The following is a 17,296-nucleotide window of genomic DNA, read 5'->3' as shown; positions in this document are numbered from 1 at the left end:
AGACTCTCGCCACTCCTTCCTTAATTGTCCCACTTCAAAGAGCACCTATAGAGTCAAAGCAGCATAATACCATCAAAGCATAGAGATCTACCACTGTAAACAATATAGGATTAGATATGTATTGACCATACAAATGCATATATCAACACAATATTCAGAGATACACAAGAATATGGAGGAAAACTCAAATAGCTTTATTGATAGAAGTAGTAGAAGAGAGAATTACAACCACTTGGTCTGACCTAGTTCCATCCTCCCAGCATGAAAGCCCTCTTCACCTCATACAAAGCAAGATCACCCAACAATGTCTTCAAAGAGAAACCAACAACACTTCCTTGCAAATTACAAAATTCCAACCCCTAGATCTTTGGGATGAGGGATCCATATATAGATGTTTGTAGGGGGGTGAGTCAGCTTCTGGGATCTTGATTAGTGTCATCTCTCTAATAGTTCTTAGTTCCACTTGAAGATTTCGTGATCTCTTACTCATCCTTGGGAGAATTCAGAGAGGCAAGTCTCAAATGAGCAGCTTCTAGAAGATTCTCAGGGTCTCCACCTAGCAAACTACTTGTGCCATTTGTCTGCTCTCGCTCATCACACCCTACAGAAAGGCTTTCCAGTATGCATCGCACTTTTTTCATGTGGCAGGTGAGATGCATTGCACACTTAGCACTGGGCAGTCTGTATGGTCCTGCTTTGACCAGTTCTAAGTAATTTTTCATGGAGAATTCTAGGATATGATGTAATAAGCTGACCTTGCTCCTTTAGGGTATGAAACAACACTTTTATGGGCTTAGAATCCATTGGTTTATGGACATATATGATTGGGGTTGTAGTGCCCAAATATGTCGATAATAGTTGCCCCCTAAAGCATGAGGTCGTAAATCTTTTGATGTTAGGTGAAATGCTTTATAATGCGGATCCGAGGTTTTTCGAACTGGAAGGTGACCTGTAATAAGATACAATACAATACATTATCTTCATAATATTTTCATGATCTAGCTGAGGTGGGTATTCCCATGCTCAACTTTATAAATTCATTTTCGTGTACATAGGACAGACAATCGTCTATGTAGTAGACTGATGATTCTAGTAGAGCCATCATCCTTTGGTTTGGATGATTATCTGTACAACAATGATGTACATTTGATGTCTTTATTTTCTTGAATATATCGCAGCCTAGATGGATGAAACTAGATCTAGGGTCTTCAAATCTCCTTCAATCTTCACCCGAAAGTACAACTCGGTCCATGTGAAAAGATATTCTCATGTCGAACATGGAAAGACATTGCATGATTACCAGCCAATGATTAAGCTGTTAATAGGCGCGAGAGGAATCACCGATGATGATGATGACGCTCAAGGTACTACAGTACAATTCACGTGGTGCAAATATATGAGTCGACGTCGAACACCACGCAAAATCTTACGGTCGAAGGCCATTAATGTAAACCTGTCACCAAAAGTGAGAAACTTGACATTGAGGCATGCAAGCTTCAAAGTACTGAAAGGGTTGTTCCTAGGTCGACTTATTGGATAATGAGCTGATGTCAACAAGAAGTCACCCATCGTAGGAGGGCCTTAATGAATCCCACATCTACGACATGAAATGGAGAAAATTATTTTGTGGTGGTGAAAACGATCTGATGATACAAGGTTCAGGGTGGCGGTCATGAAAGAATGAAGTGCAAAGGTATTGCAGCGGATGAGACACAAGCTGGGTAGGTGAATTCTCTGAGTGACTTCTCTTGAACATATCAGCAACACTGAAATGGATTGGTAGCGTTAACCTCAATAGTGGATGGTATGGTGGACCAATGGTGATATGACCAGTGAATGGAATAACCCAACCTAACTCAATCATGGTGATGGAGTGAAAGTGTCATGTTCAAGAGCAACCTGCAACTAATAAAGTTTCTTCAAGTTTTCTTCCCAATTTTCCCCAGTCATTTCTGACCAGTACCTCTTTATTTTTGTCAAGCTTGAGGAGGATAACATATGCTTGTTCTATAATTTTCCCTTCGGGAAAACCCGTCGCTATGTTTTAACAAGCCTAGTGACAGTGAGACTCGCTCTTGTTTGAATGGACAAGTTTGTCGCTATTGTTTTAACGAGTTTAACGACAAGGATAACTCGGTTCTTTTCAATTTTAGAGAGTCTGAAAAGAGACAGAAAGGAAACTCCAATATTCCTTTTTCGTAATATAATCCCTTAAGTCTGAAAAAGTATAAAATAATGCGAAAGGGATGACTTTTCGATAGTTTTAACGAGCCGAACAAGACAAACGCTTGATCTTTTTGTGTAATAATCCCTCAGGTCCAAAAAGATTAAAATCTAGAGGAGGGATGGCACTTCCTATCACTTTAATGAGCTGGAGAGGCCAATTTCTCAGAAATATTTTCATATTTTACGAGTCAGATGAAAAGAGCTTAAAGTAGACTCGTTTTTTGAGGAACGAGTGATGTTTTCAAATAGCAGCTAGTTCCAGGTAATGTTTGGAACTTTTTAATCACGGCAGTGTAAAGAAAATGGCTAATAGGATCACTCGTCATAGCTATTCCTCAAAAGGGGTAAACAATCAAATGGAGGCATATGATCGGCTAAAAAAAGAGTGGAGGTGATGGTAAGAACACGACCAAGGCTCAAAAGCTGATAATAATGCGATCGCACTGGTTATTTACCGAAGGTGGGTTCATTTTTTAACGAGCTTAAACTCTGGTGGAACATATGCTCATTGCTAGGTTTATTTTTTAACGAGCTTGAACTTCGCGTAAAACTACTCGTGCCAGTCGTATAATAAGGATGTCTCATCGATAGGTTCATTTTTTAGGGAGCTTGCACCATTCGAAATTTTGCTCTGACTCCCTTTATTATGTAAGCTAGGAACGACCAATCCTATGAGTTTAAAAGGTTAAGAATCTACAAACTAAGAAAATATATGGTCATTTTCCACTTTCATGTAAAAGGGTTTGCATGCCCCCAGGTATAACGAAGTATAGTTTCTAGGTTACCCTTCAATTTGCAGACAAAACATTTGTTCTGTCGGGAAAGGCATACCTTCTAACGGAGGTATCTTATTCCGGTCTAATCCCATTTTCCTAAACGGACGAGTGTGTCAGACCAGTCATATATCCTCCACGGAAACCTACCCTATACCTGAATTTTTCCTGCCGAAGTAGACTAGGGTGCATGTCCCCTTGGTTTTAGTCACAACCACCGAATCACTTGCGCTCATCAGGTGGACATACTAGAGATTGATGAGACATTCCTTGCACAAAAATACTTGTTAGGGATGGTATTTGACTATTAGCTATGTGTGAACCGGGGAATGAAAGCCGGTCTACGAGCTGGACCATTCTGCCTTCATGCGGAAAACACATCACTCGAAAGAGTGAGGAAACAATAGCTCCCATGCTATAAATGTAGTCGCGACCAAGGAGTAGATTGTAATATAAAGGCCCCTGGACTACCATTACATTCAGATAAATGGTTTTCCTTCTCAAAGTTATAGGCAAATTTGGAAGGATCCCTAACGGTCGACTGGTTCCTTTGTCGAAGCCTATCAGATTTCGCATCTCATGCAAAAGCGATGGCGAACCAAGTGCTTTCCAAGTAGTTGAGGAAAGGATACTCATAGAAACCCCTTCATCTATTATGGTACCAACCATGACCATTCTGTAAGTTTGCACTATGATTCAGAATGGTACATTAGATGGTAGACGGGGTCTGCCTAGTAGATTACAATCGAAGGAGATGACTAGGTTGCATGGAGGTGGGACCGAATAAACAGCCAGATACACCTCTGACGAACTTCCTTCCTGCGGTAAAGGAATGGGCAGATTTCCCCCGGGTTCATCGGAGTCTGTGTTTATGAAAAGAATTTGAACAGTGTCATTCTCATTCTCTTTGGTGATCGTATCATCTGAAGGTAAATCCTCTGAAGACAAGATGGGGTCGACTGCTGTCTCAACCTATTGACTTTGGTCTGATGTGGACTCAGAGGGTTTATATTCAATGATAGGTTCTTCGACCGACAACAAAGGTGTGTCGGTGGAATTTTTAACTAGCAAAGAACTCGGCACGAGTTTCTTGTATCCAGGAGGAAGTCGTTGACGTGATGCAAGATGGTTATCCAAGACTCTTTTAGCTTCATCCAGGAAGGGACAACGGTGGAGGGCATGATCACCTTCACATAATTTGCAAGGAAATTTAGATCTTCCTTTTTGTCCGGTGACTTCGTTTTCACTAGTTGACGGTGTACTCTCAACATGATCGTCAGAGGTTGATGACACTGGATTGTGCAAGCGGGGAGACCAGTCCTTTAAGATCTATGGGATACAAGGACAATCTTAATGATAGTGGTCCCCTTTGCAGATGACACATGGAGATTTAGGATTGGATGGTGCAGTGTGTGGATTTTCGCTAGACGATGTACGGTTGCCCCTTTTTGTCGTTGGCTCCTTCTTCTTCTTCTCGTTCCCTTTCTTCTTCTTCTCAGTTACTTGGTTTTTAGTTTTACTATCTTCACCAAGCAAAGAGGAAGAAGGAGAGGGAGAGAAAAATGAAGTAGAAGGTTGGGGGGAAACTCTAGTATCATCTAGTTGCTAATTTCATTGCTCAGGAATCACGGTGCTTTGAATGACAGAGGTCGAGAAAAGCCATACTGGTAGGCCAATCATCAATCCTAGAAGGGACAATGTGGTCATATGAGGTGCACCAACATCTCCCCAAGAGGAGAAAGGGCTAGGATTCTCCCCGAGGGGAAATCCTTGATTGGTGGACTCCATTTTCTCAACCTAAGATCAACGAGGGAAAAGTAACGTTATTCCATTTAAAATAAATTTTAGACGCTTTGACCAACTTGCTTTTTCAATTTTTAAGAGTCGAGAAAAAGCTAAAGATGACTCTAGTCGCCTTTGATTTTTAATGAGCTTGAAGTGACAAGTGCTCAGATGGACCTTTTCCTTTAAGGAGTCTGAAAAGGAACGAAAGATACTACTCTTAGACAGATGGATTACTAAACCAATCACAAAACTGTAGAATACTTTTTACGGTGCGGCAGTCAATCATCCCAAATGCTGTGCTCAGTGCATTGCAATCAATAGGGTGGTAGACACGGATTCCTAAGGATAAAGGATATAGCCTATTGTGGTCTCCCAATATATACTCAATGGTACGTGGGAGCACAAGTCCATATTGGCACTTGTCATCTCAGAGAGGAGGAATCACCCAACCTACGATGAAAGTGACAGTTACCAGGCTTTACGATGCCAGAATATGTCTCTAGCCTAGACTTCTAGATGTTGTACGTTAGGTGCCAAAGCGTTTTTATGTTCATTGAATTTATTTTACAGTTGATCTTTCTTAAGAAGTTTTCCTTTAAGGTTCACCGCATGATGTAGATATACAACTCCTAAATATGCAATCTAAGATGATAAACAGTTGTTTACTCTTCTTTTTGCAATGAAAATCCTAGCTACTAAAGAAAGAGAAGCGAAATCCTTTCAACATAGAGCAGAGAGCACACACTAGATGCACTGTCCTAAATCAAAATCAACAAGCAGTCTAAATGAAAATTCACATGCATGTATTTGTTTTCCGCTTTCTTAATGTGTAAATGACAAAAATAATGCTAAATACAAATCTGAATTATTTCTTCTTTCAAAGCGACAATACTAACAATTTTCTTTTTAAAAAGATGAGAGGAAGACAAGACGACACTTAGCGATTTTGAATTAAAAACTACTTTCGACACTTGAAATACTATTAATTCAGATCAAATACAAGAGTAATAGTGTAATTGACTATCAAAAAGAGAAGGATTCTTTTCTTTGATTGAAAATCGACACTTGTGACACTTTCAAATCAAAAGACGATAGTTCGATTAAGTTACTATTTTGTAAAGAAGAACTGTAAATGGCGAAAAATACATAAAAACATTCACAATTATTTTTATAATGGAGGTTGAATAATGCAAAGAAATGGGGTTTCCACAGTGGTTTACTGATCACAGACAGAAAAACTCCTGAATAAAGCTAAACACAATGAAGAAAAAACCAAAATCTGGAGGCAGAAACAGTCATACCTGATCATCGCACCTGTAACATAGGGAAATAGGGATGCATCCCACCTACTGCACACGGGAGGTGCGATGCATCTAGTCTGCCAAAAGGAGATAGTGCGATGGTCCAGGAACGAGACTTTAACTTGGTTTTTGGTCATAGTTTGCAGCTTAGTTCAGGGATTTAGGCCAAGCTAATGATAGTCAATAAATACAAATTATACGGGCTGATCTAATGAGGTTACTTGAGCTACCTCTAGGGCACTTAGGATGTTTTCAAGTCAGTTGTTTAGTTCATAAACAAACTTGGAGATTGACTAAAGTAGCGTTGAACTACTTTGCACTTGCATAGAAAATGCAGTTCGAAGGCTGGCTAGCCTAACTTCAGTGTCCGTCTGTAGTTTATGAAGCAAACAAATAGAGACAAGCAATCAAACTATTCTCTCCCCAGTGGAGTCGCCATTTTGTTATCAAGAAAACTGGTGTCTATTTAGAGCTACTAATCCCACTAAGACGGGTAGCTATCTTAGAAACAAACAAACTAAAGTCACTTGTGTTTTCCTTTACGAGAGATAAATGAGAAAGAAGTAGAGAGTACCAACCTCAGTCTTTCGCTTGGCTCCTTGCTTATTCCCTTTCCCCTTTGACAGAATCTCGCCACTCCTTCCTTACTTGTCTTGCGTCAAAGAGCACCTGTAGAGTCAAAGCAGCATAATACCATCAAAGCATAGAGATCTACCACTGTAAACAATATAGGATCAGATATATATTGACCATACAAATGCATATATCAACACAATATTCAGAGATGCACAAGAATATTGAGGAAAACTCAAATAGCTTTATTGATAGAAGTAGTAGAAGAGAGAATTACAACCACTTGTTCTGACCCAGCACCATCCTCCCAGCATGAAAGCCCTCTTCACCTCATACAAAGCAAGATCACCCAACAATGTCTTCAAAGAGAAACAAACAACACCTCCTTGCAAATTACAAAATTGCAGCCCCTGGATCTCTGGGATGAGAGATCCATATATAGATGTTTGCAGGGGGGTGAGTCAGCTTCTGGGATATTGATTAGTGTCATCTCTCTGATATTTCTTGGCTCCACTTGGAGATTTCATGATCTCTTACTCATCCTTGGGCGAATTTAGAGAGGCAAGTGTCAAATGAGCAACTTCTAGAAGATTCTCAGGGTCTCCACCTAGCAAACTGCTTGTGCCATTTACCTGCTCTCGCTCATCGGACCCTACAGAAGGGCTTTACAATATGCATCACACTTTTTGCATGTGGCAGGTGAGATGCATCACACCCTTAGCACTGGGCAGTCTGTATGGTCCTGCTTTGACTAGTTCTGAGTAATTTTTCGTGGAGAATTTATGGGAGATGATGTAATCAACTGACCCTGCTCCTTTAGGGTATGAAACAACACTTATAGGGGCTTAGAAGCCCTTGGTTTATGAACATATATGATTGGGGTTGTAGTGCCCAAATATGTCGATAACACGTCCTTCCATTTTGAACTGTATGAGTGGATCGCTAGGTTAGCCGACAGCCAGGGAAGGTATAAGCTTGATCAACTGATAGTGTGACTCTAGAATTAGTGCACAGACTAGAGACATCAGAAGATAAGATCGCGTGGGTTGTGGACCATTGGCTTGATCGGATAATAAGGGGATTTATCACTGATTTTGCGATAGACACGACCATGAGCTACAGCAAAGCAGAGCAACGTTTTCTCAAGGGACCATGAGGTAGGTACATTAAATCCCTGAATACCTAGATTAAGATGCTATTATGTGAAAAACGGGTGATGCGAATACATTAATGTTTGGAACAATGCGGAGTGGAAGGATCTACAAAGGTAGCCGGGAATTAGGAAACAAACCCTTGATTTCACCTTCGCAAGAAGGCAAGGAAGAGCTTGCTCGGGTCACTCTGAGAAGTGTTGTAAGTTTGATAAGGTAGTGCATTCTACTGTTACCACCTCCACATATGCCACTACCCCCTTCACCTCTTTCACCTCCATCTCCACCCACTCCACCTCCACCACCCCCATAGTTCAACATGGCGAGCACAATCAAGCTACTTGTATTGAGAGGAGCAGGTAATGAGGATCCAGATCAGTTCTAATTCATGGTAAGAGCAGTGTGGGAAGCACAAGGGGTCATGGATGACAACATTAAGAATGCCACATTGGTGAGCGCACTACAGCACCGCACGTTGACATGGTATATCAAGCACTCGAATGATCACCCAAATGCAGGAATAGTGGAGTTCCAGAAATGCACTGAATAGAGAATTTAGCCGGCTGAAATCAAAGACACAGTCAATCATCGGATTTAAAGAAATTGCAATGCTTCTAGGCGAGACCCCCTGGGATCTAGATTAATGACAGAAGAGTATGATATGCAAGGCTAATATGACTCTCACAAATGCACAACACCGCACATGGTTTGTGGCATCCTTGACACTGCACCTGAGGACGACACTGTCACAACAAAAGATTTCAACCCAGGCCGAAGTGTTGGAAATGGCGATGAGGTTGCATGAAACACTGATACAAGATCCGGGGCTGGGAGTTCAACAAATCCATATGCAACTACAGAATCTCTGCCTAGAAATGCAGAGCTTGAAGTAGGATAGGGCATGCAGCAGGAGGCACGCGAGGAAGTGTGGTGCATAAAATGCAAAGGCCAGGGCCATGACAAAGACTATTGTCTAGTATTCATGAACTACTTGGCATGAGGGGGACCAATGTCATTGAGACCAGAGGCACAGGCAAGGCCAAGTGCGGCACCCATGCTATGGTGTGCGATATGTCAGATAGAGGGAAAGAACATGACGGATAATTGTCATTTTTTGCAGAAGTATACACAGGCTCCCCAGAAACTATTTTGTAATTTGTGTAGATCGGTGGGCCACAACAAGCGTACATGTCACAGCTATGAGTTGATGATGGAGTAGACCTGAGCCTATAGAATGCAGATATAAACGTGAGGCCTCGACCCAACCACGGGGATGGTGGGCGCTAGATTTCAGTCGTGATTGTACCAACCCAACGAGACTATCCTGTTCATACTGTGCTCAGTTTGATCATGAACCAGTGGATTGTCCTACATTGATCACAAAGATGCATGAGAAAGGAGTACTCCAACCTCCTCTGACTTAGAATATCCAAATGATGAGATTTGAACCTTGTGAAGAAGACCCCAAAGTGAACACGATGCTCTAAAGTGTCACGACCATAGGGGAAGATAAGGGGAAGTAGCCTGAGGAAGATACATGGGTTCGCAAGGATCCTGGAAAGGACCCTAAGTTCGACTTAGAACGCGTAAAGGAGACATTTATGGAAGCTAAGAAGAGCTTCATGGAAGCCTCCACTTTAGGTAGAAAGGATCAACTAGAGCAAGGAATAGATCCTTCCATGCTTACTACCTTTCTGGAGACATGCATGAAGCTGTTGCGCGATAATAGGACAATTAAAGGACTACAAGAGCTAATCACTAGGTGCGCAGGGTTAGGTGAGCCGCACGTAGTCTAGAAACTAGGAAAGCATACATTGTGCACTGGAAGGGAAATGAGATTGATGGCGCAGATTGGTGAATACAAAATGGATTAGGTAATCCTAGACCGGGGTTTGAACGCAAATGTGTTACCAAAACAAACATGGGAACACATGGGTAGGCCTTTGTTACAATGGTCCCCTATTCAATTACGAATGGTGAACAAACAAAATATTTTTCCCATGGGGAGGTTGCAAGGGGTAACAATTAATATCAAAGGTGTGAGCACACAAATGGACTTTGAAGTAATAGAGATTGTTGATGACAGCAATCCTTCTCCTATGTTGCTAGGAATAGACGGAGCCACTAATATGAATGCCATCATCAACCTGAAGAAGTGAAAGATGATATTCGAGAAAAAGTCCCTACTTGTAGTAGTTCTGCTAGATCTAGCCAAAGGAGCGTGCTACACTGAACCTCTGCACGACGATGCCAGTGACCATGAGCTAGATTGCATTTCCCAGATAATCATGCAAGACTAGGATCAGGTGAACCCGACTACAGATGGGAGAATCTCATGGGAGCGCAACAGTTCTTGCACTTCGGATTCAGACGAGGAAGTAGAATGCTGGCAGAACCAGTTGCAGGAAGTGACAAGGTTGAATTGCAACATGATGATTAGATCCCTATGTTGCATGACAATATAGGCAGGGGAACTATCAACATATGATGGAGTAATAGTGGTGGATGAATTCCTGGACAAATTTGAAAGCGTAGTACTAGAACAGTAGCGGTATGATGCATTGGAATAGGTGCTGCATGCAACACCTGCACGATGGTGGAGTGCACATTAGAAGACTATTGGAAACTGGCACAAATGTAGAAGATGGATGTGCTTATGGTTTGGAAGTCCCTAGAGTTGAACGAGAGACAGGCAGCCAGGATGAAGCAGCTTGCGCACCCACCTGTGTCAATGGGTGCAGACGTGTGTTGTGCAAGAACATCCCAGACTAAGGATCGGAAATCAGAACCTGACGTGGTAGCAGGAAAAGCACTGTGTACCGCAAAAGTTCCACATAGAAGCATTCAAGAGGGTATGCAGTATCTTGAACAAGGTTTACTAGGCCAGATGGACTGATTGGGACTAGCACATACCAGCGGTTTGATCAGCCTCTAGGGCCATGTACAAGAATTTGAGTGTGGAAATGATCCTAAAGATGACAGGTAGAGTCGAGGCCATAGGTTTGGGACGAAGGAATCCTCACATAATTGGAATGATTCATAAGGACCAAGACGAAGGAATTATGTAGCCGCGTGGGGTCAAACATATGCAGATTCAGGAAGCCATTCGGCAAGGGCACTTGAAAATTTGCGAACCCGAAGAAGATCGAGTATAGCTGAGGAAGAAAAGCAGGATCTTGGATGAAGAAATCAACAAACTGGAAATCGAAATCACACAAGCAGGCCGCACTAAGAAGCTAAGCTTGACAGAACAAAAGGTAGGCAGCCATACTACTACATTGGAAGGATTTGTGGCTTTGCTACCATGGCTATGGCCGCACCTCACTAGATAAAGGAATTTGGGGAGCACATCGTGTAAAGAAGAACGCGAAGCACTGACTGACATCATGGTAATTGTGGGGTACCCGAGGACTAGGCTGGAAGGTGTAGGGAAGCCTCGCGTGGGTGGAGTGACCACCTGACTATCAGTAGAAAGCATAGTCTTAACACTCTAATCATTTGGAAGAGAGCGCAGGACTATAAAAGAGTTTGTATGGAAGCGGTGCGATAGGAGGACTGCACGCAGGGTCAATCGGTCCCAAAGGTTGCGCCCGCGCATGGGAGGCCACGCTATCGCATAGGTAGACTGGGAAGTGACCGTTGGGGTCACTATTCATGATAAGATATCCCATTTAAGACAACAAGGAGCGGGCAGCGGGCAATTAAGACATAGAGTCAAAACTAGATTTGAAACGATCTGCCACCAATATGGCATTAATGAGCCAAAGGAGGGGGGAATGGTCAAATTTGAATTCTGGCAGGCCTATAAATTCTAAATGGTCATCCACTGAACAACCTTTGCCATCTTGAGAATTCAGTTAGTGTGTATGGACTTTACGGCTTTAGAGGATTTGAAAGCAAGTTTAGTGTTTGAAGCATTGCCAAAAGAGACAGGACCTTCTGAGCAGAGCAATGTTGACATCTGAGGAAGCCACGCCGAGCCCTATGTCACCAGTGGGGGATGCGGCGGAAATTTGAAAATCCCCCCAAACGCCGAGGCCTAAAAAGGACCCACAGGGAGTAGGACTGGTCTGTATGTCTCCACGAAACTCGTTGTTGGGTAAGCTGTCTATGGAAGAGAAGGGAAAAACGATTAATATTAAGAGTGATGATGAGGAGGAGGATTTCCAGGCATTCGTAGAAGAGATTGAACTGGAGGTAGAAATGGAGGAAGACATCTAGCCAGTATGCATCGCAGCAAATCTGCCCAAGTATGTCCCTCCACGGAAAGGGAGGGTAAAAGTACCTAAAGATTTGGATGTTGTTAAAAGCACACTCAAAACCCTATTCCTCCCCGAGGGAATTCTGTTTGAATGTTCAGCTGTGGGCCGCGTACCTGCGATGAAGTTTGAAGACTAGGACCTCAAGGAAAGAGAAACGTTCCCTCATTCGGAAACTAGCCAACTAATGAAACAAAGCAAGGAGGGTGCAGTTACAACGCTGCAGCCATGGAAATGGCTACACAGGGTGGAGGAGGTCGGGCTACTCCACCTCCTATGAATTCCACACTTTCATTGGGCACCAATCATAATATTTTTCATCAGGCAACTGCTTTTCCTAGTGCATAATGGGTACTTGTGGCTGGAGGATCCCATTCCCATCATGACAGAGCGTATTCATAGGATTTCTTGGCTTCCCCGTATGGAAAGGGACCCTGCGGAAATAGCTGACCCAAGAGGAGACTTAGCGATTGCAGAGGCCATGAAAAAGAAAAGCTGGATAAAAAGTAGAGGGGTTAAGTTATTACTAGAATTCAAGACAAAGGGGTCCGAGTCGCTACCCAGTTGCTGGCAGGAAACATGATGAGAAAATTCCATGGCAACGAGGTACCAGCAATGGTCATTGCGCTGGCCAATTAATGCGTAGAAGGGGTACGGCTCAACTAGACGCAGTTCCTCTGTGAGGAGTTCCTGACAAACTGCAGGGAGGCCCAGGCGCAGGGTAAGACCTTCCACTATGCACGGTTGCTCTTATCCATCTTGTTGGTTGCAGGAGAATTGCCTCAGGATAGTCAGTTTCCTCCCGTTGACCAGGACTTGCCAGAGGCAGCAAAATACGCATTGCTATGGGCAACGAAGGATGTCACGTGAATCTGTGAAACCAATATCTTCTCGATACTAATGGAGGCGAGCATACAAATGTGGATCAACAAACGTCTGCACCTATCCCCCACAATATATGACAGTCTACAGAGTTTTACAGAATTTAAAGTAGATATGCACAATGTGTATATTAGGGCGCAGAAGGATCTGGAGAAGAAATGGACCACACTCCCCTTCATCGCAATTGATGACACTATTTTCACAGTGCATGAATCATGGCCACCAGAATGGCGCATACCATATCTAGCGGCACGCGATGAGACAATGATTCAAAGACAAAAGGATGCGCCCAAGCTACTAGCACAACAGAAGCAGAAAGAGTAGCTAGCTGAAGAAGTACAGGCTTCCCATGAGGCAGTGAAGGCCACCGCAGAAAAGGTAGCAATAGCACCAGCATCTAAGGAAACCACGATGCAAGAAGGAAGAGGCTTGGACTTGACCACAGGACAAGGGACAGATGACACGGTGGCAGGCGCAAACCCACACACATCATCAACATCACCAGGGAGGCACTCCAGGAAGCAATGACAGAGTAGCAAAATGTGTTTGGGGCACTTAGGGCACAACTCAAGGAACTTTAGGTGTAGCCCCCACAACAGGGAACGGTAGCTGTCTACGGAGCTACGGGTACATCAGCAGCAAAGGAGTTGTTGCGGGCAAAAATGGTTAATACCGTTGCGGTGCCGGAAGGAGCACTAACAGTGGACAACACGGAGGACAGAGCCGCGGTAGGCCAGCTCAAGAGACTTGGCATAAACTTGGCTGCCCTTTCACGAGAGATATTATACCAGCTACAGGATGGAGCGACGACAGAGCTCCACGCTAGGGAAGGATGTGCAGTATAGATGATCAGTGAACAGCGAATCAACATTGAGCAACTGAGCCTCCAACGTGATGAAGCGATAGCGCAGACTCAGCAGTTGGAGCAAATCATCGAGGAAGCATGTCGCCGCATCCCCGAGCTAGAGATTGCAATAGACTTACCAGTAGATATGTGGATCCACAAATTGGCCAGTGGATTCCGCGAGGCAAAGGGTGAAGCAACGAGGATCCAACTGGACCTCAACTTGTAGATCGCGGAACTACGGCTAAAGGCATAGCCCTCTACAACCCTGGAAGTCAAAGAGCAGTGCCACCATGCCATTCAATCGGGGTTGGAAGCAATAGAGCACACCATACAGGATTGCACAGGCTTGTTAGATCAGTCACTCTTCACCCTCACTTCACTGTAGGAAGACCCAATGCTACAGCATTTAGAGACAGAAGCGCGGGAGTTGCAGCAGGCCTATGAAAATGTCCGGGTGATTGCGCAGATGGTCACCCTTACTCAGTGACTGGCCAAGATGAGGGAGGCCCAGGCTCTAAAGGAATAGGTGGACGTCGCGCATCAGAAAGAAGCAGTGCTTAAAGCATGCATCCAGCCTTGGCTTGAGGAAGCATTCACGGTCACCGCCAATATCAAGGGAAAGTTGGCACAAATGCAAGGCATATATGAACTCATGCAAGGAATTGTACTTGACAACGATGCATCGAAGATACGCTCACAACTGGTACAGTGGACAGCGGAAGAATGTGTTGCAAAAGTAAACGAAGCGCAGAAGTTGTTGGATGGACTCCATGCGAAGATCACCACACCATCCAAGTGACTCGGGATGAGTCACGATGATTATGTTGGGGGCCTGTTGGGTAACAAATCCCCCCATAGTATGGTTTTGCGGCTTGAAGCCCGAATTTTTGTAAAAGTGTAATGTAAAGACCCCATGAAATGCGGGCGCGGAACACAAGAGTCTAGGGTTGTCTGTCCTAAGATAATGTAATTTAATGGAGAGTGTGTTGGCCTACCCATGGTTTGCAGACCATGGGATTATATAAATAGAGCGAGGCTCTAAGTGTAAAAGTCAGTCTTAACTTTGAGAAGTAATATGGGTTTTTGGATGAGGGACTAGCTCTGAGTCTGTAAGTCCTAGTCTTGGGTGTAGTAGTAGGAAGAGGCTTTGCAGCTATGTGCGCAAAAGCCTAGTAGAGTCCGCAGCTATGTGCATAGACCCCTGCAGCTGAGTGCGCAGGCCAGAGTTGGGGTTGTATCTGAACAGAGGATTAATAAAAGATAATTTAATTCTGAAATACTGTGTGTTTATGCTTCTCTTATGTTTATGCATCTCTTTACAGTTTTATGATTTCATGCACTTGCTATGAATTGTGAATGATTAATGAGAACATTGGGTACACACAATTATGTTAAGATATATTATAATAAGCACAATAAGGATAAAATATCTATACAACACCTCGCCGCGCCCTTAATATAGCTGCGCGAAATCAGTGGCCCAAGTTACGAAGGATAGACGGATGTGCAGAGCAGTGCAAGCACACAGGTTTGGTTCGTGAACGTCTCTGATTTCATCAAGACATCCCTAGGGTGTGGAAACCTGGTTCCAGCACCCTCCCATACTACCTTGGGTGAGACCTCAGTATGCGCATTGCGGACTGTTGCCGAAAGGGCTAGTAGTTTGAGGATTTGTTTGGATAAATCACTTCTGAACCTGGGTCAGGCACCAACAAGCTAACACAGCTCGACAAGAAAGTGATACATGATGGAGAGAGAAATTCCTACAAGTTCGAAAAGGGTGACATCAAACATACTCTTGTATTGTTTAAGTAAGAGAGTGTAGCTGAAACAAGTAGCCTAAAGGCATTGTTGTTAAGTGGTAAATAATTTTTGCAATAGGTGGAGAAAGAGGAGGTTAGTTATACAGTAATCTGCAAGCTCAAGGTAATACTTCTGCACACTAAAATTGAAAATTAACCTAATGAAACTCAGGAAATGTTGCATGAATTTAATGATATTATAGTTGATGATTTTCTAAGTGAGTTACCACCCTAAAGAAGCATCAACCATCACATAGAATTGATATTGTGAGCAAGCCTTCTAGATAAGGCTGCATATTGAATGACACACAAGGAAAATGAATAAATAAGGAAGAAAGTTCAAGAGATGTTAGATAAAGGGTTGATAAGAGAGAGCTTGAGTCCATGTGTTGTGCCTACAGTACTAAGTTCAAAGAAGGATGGAGAGTGGAGGATGTGCACAGATTCCAAAGAAATCAACAAGATCATGATTAGATACATATTTCCATTGCCATAGATGGATGATATGATGGATTGTTTGAGAGGAGCAACTTAATTTTCAAATATTGATCTGAAAAGTGGTTACCATCAAATTCGAATCAAAGAAAGTGATGAGTGGAAGACAACTTCCAAGACCAAATATGGATTGTATGAATGACTAGTTATGCCACGTAAACTAAAAAATGCAGCAAGAACATTCATGTGGATGACGAACGAAGTTTTGAAGGAGTTCATTGGTAAGTGTGTTATTGTTTACTTAGATGATATCTTAATTTTTAGTAAAACTAAATAAGAGCACCTTAGATAAGAGAGATATGTTATGGAGAGATTGCAGCAAGAAAAGTTGTTGATTAACATGAAGAAATGCACTTTTATGAAGCATGAGTTGGTATACTTAGGGTTTGAAATTTCAAAATATGGATTGAAAATGGATCTAGAGAAAATATAGGAAATTGTGAATTAGTGTTATGAAACAAGCTCACAAAATAGAAGAAGAGATAGATCAACGAATTCAAAATAAGCCTCTTTGAGGAGGAAAACTCATTTACATTACACAAATGAACAATTCTTGGATGATACAAATGACAAAACCTCCTTTCTATATATAGAATTTTAAGGGGTCATAATATAATCAGAGCCAACATAACAAAAATAATGTAATGGCACAACAATAACAATAGTGGGTTTCTATGGGGCATAATAATAACAATATGGGGACTACAAGGGCACAACAATACAATAAGAGGGTTTCACTAATAACAATAAGGGGCTACACTAGCAATATAGGGACCTAACATGCCGCTCTCCTTAAAAAAGTGTTGTAATTGACACTTCAGCAGTTCTGGATGCTTCTGTATAAAATTCTCATCCTCCCATGTTGAATCTTCAATGGCTAAGTTCTTCCACTTAATGAAATACTCTGAAATTGATTGATTTCGTACATGTCTAGTTCTTATTTCCGTGACTTCTTCAGGTTCCAATATGATTTTTCCTTCCTTGTCAAGTTCAGGAAATATTGTTTGAACTAGGATCTTGTCATCTATAACCTTCTTTAAGCATGAAACATGGAGAACTGGATGCACTTGGGAAGATGCAAGAAGCTCCAATTTGTATACCATAGAACCAATTTTTTGCAAACACCTTGTAAGGATCATATTACTTTGGTGATAATTTATTATCCTCCTTAGCTTTCATCAGGGAAATTTCTTTTGTATGGT

Source organism: Pinus tabuliformis, chromosome X, assembly GCF_031772625.1.
Source record: "Pinus tabuliformis cultivar Carrire ecotype Pingquan chromosome X, CPIR1, whole genome shotgun sequence".
Lineage (NCBI taxonomy): Eukaryota > Viridiplantae > Streptophyta > Pinopsida > Pinales > Pinaceae > Pinus > Pinus tabuliformis.
Note: the sequence above shows the minus strand (reverse complement) of the source record.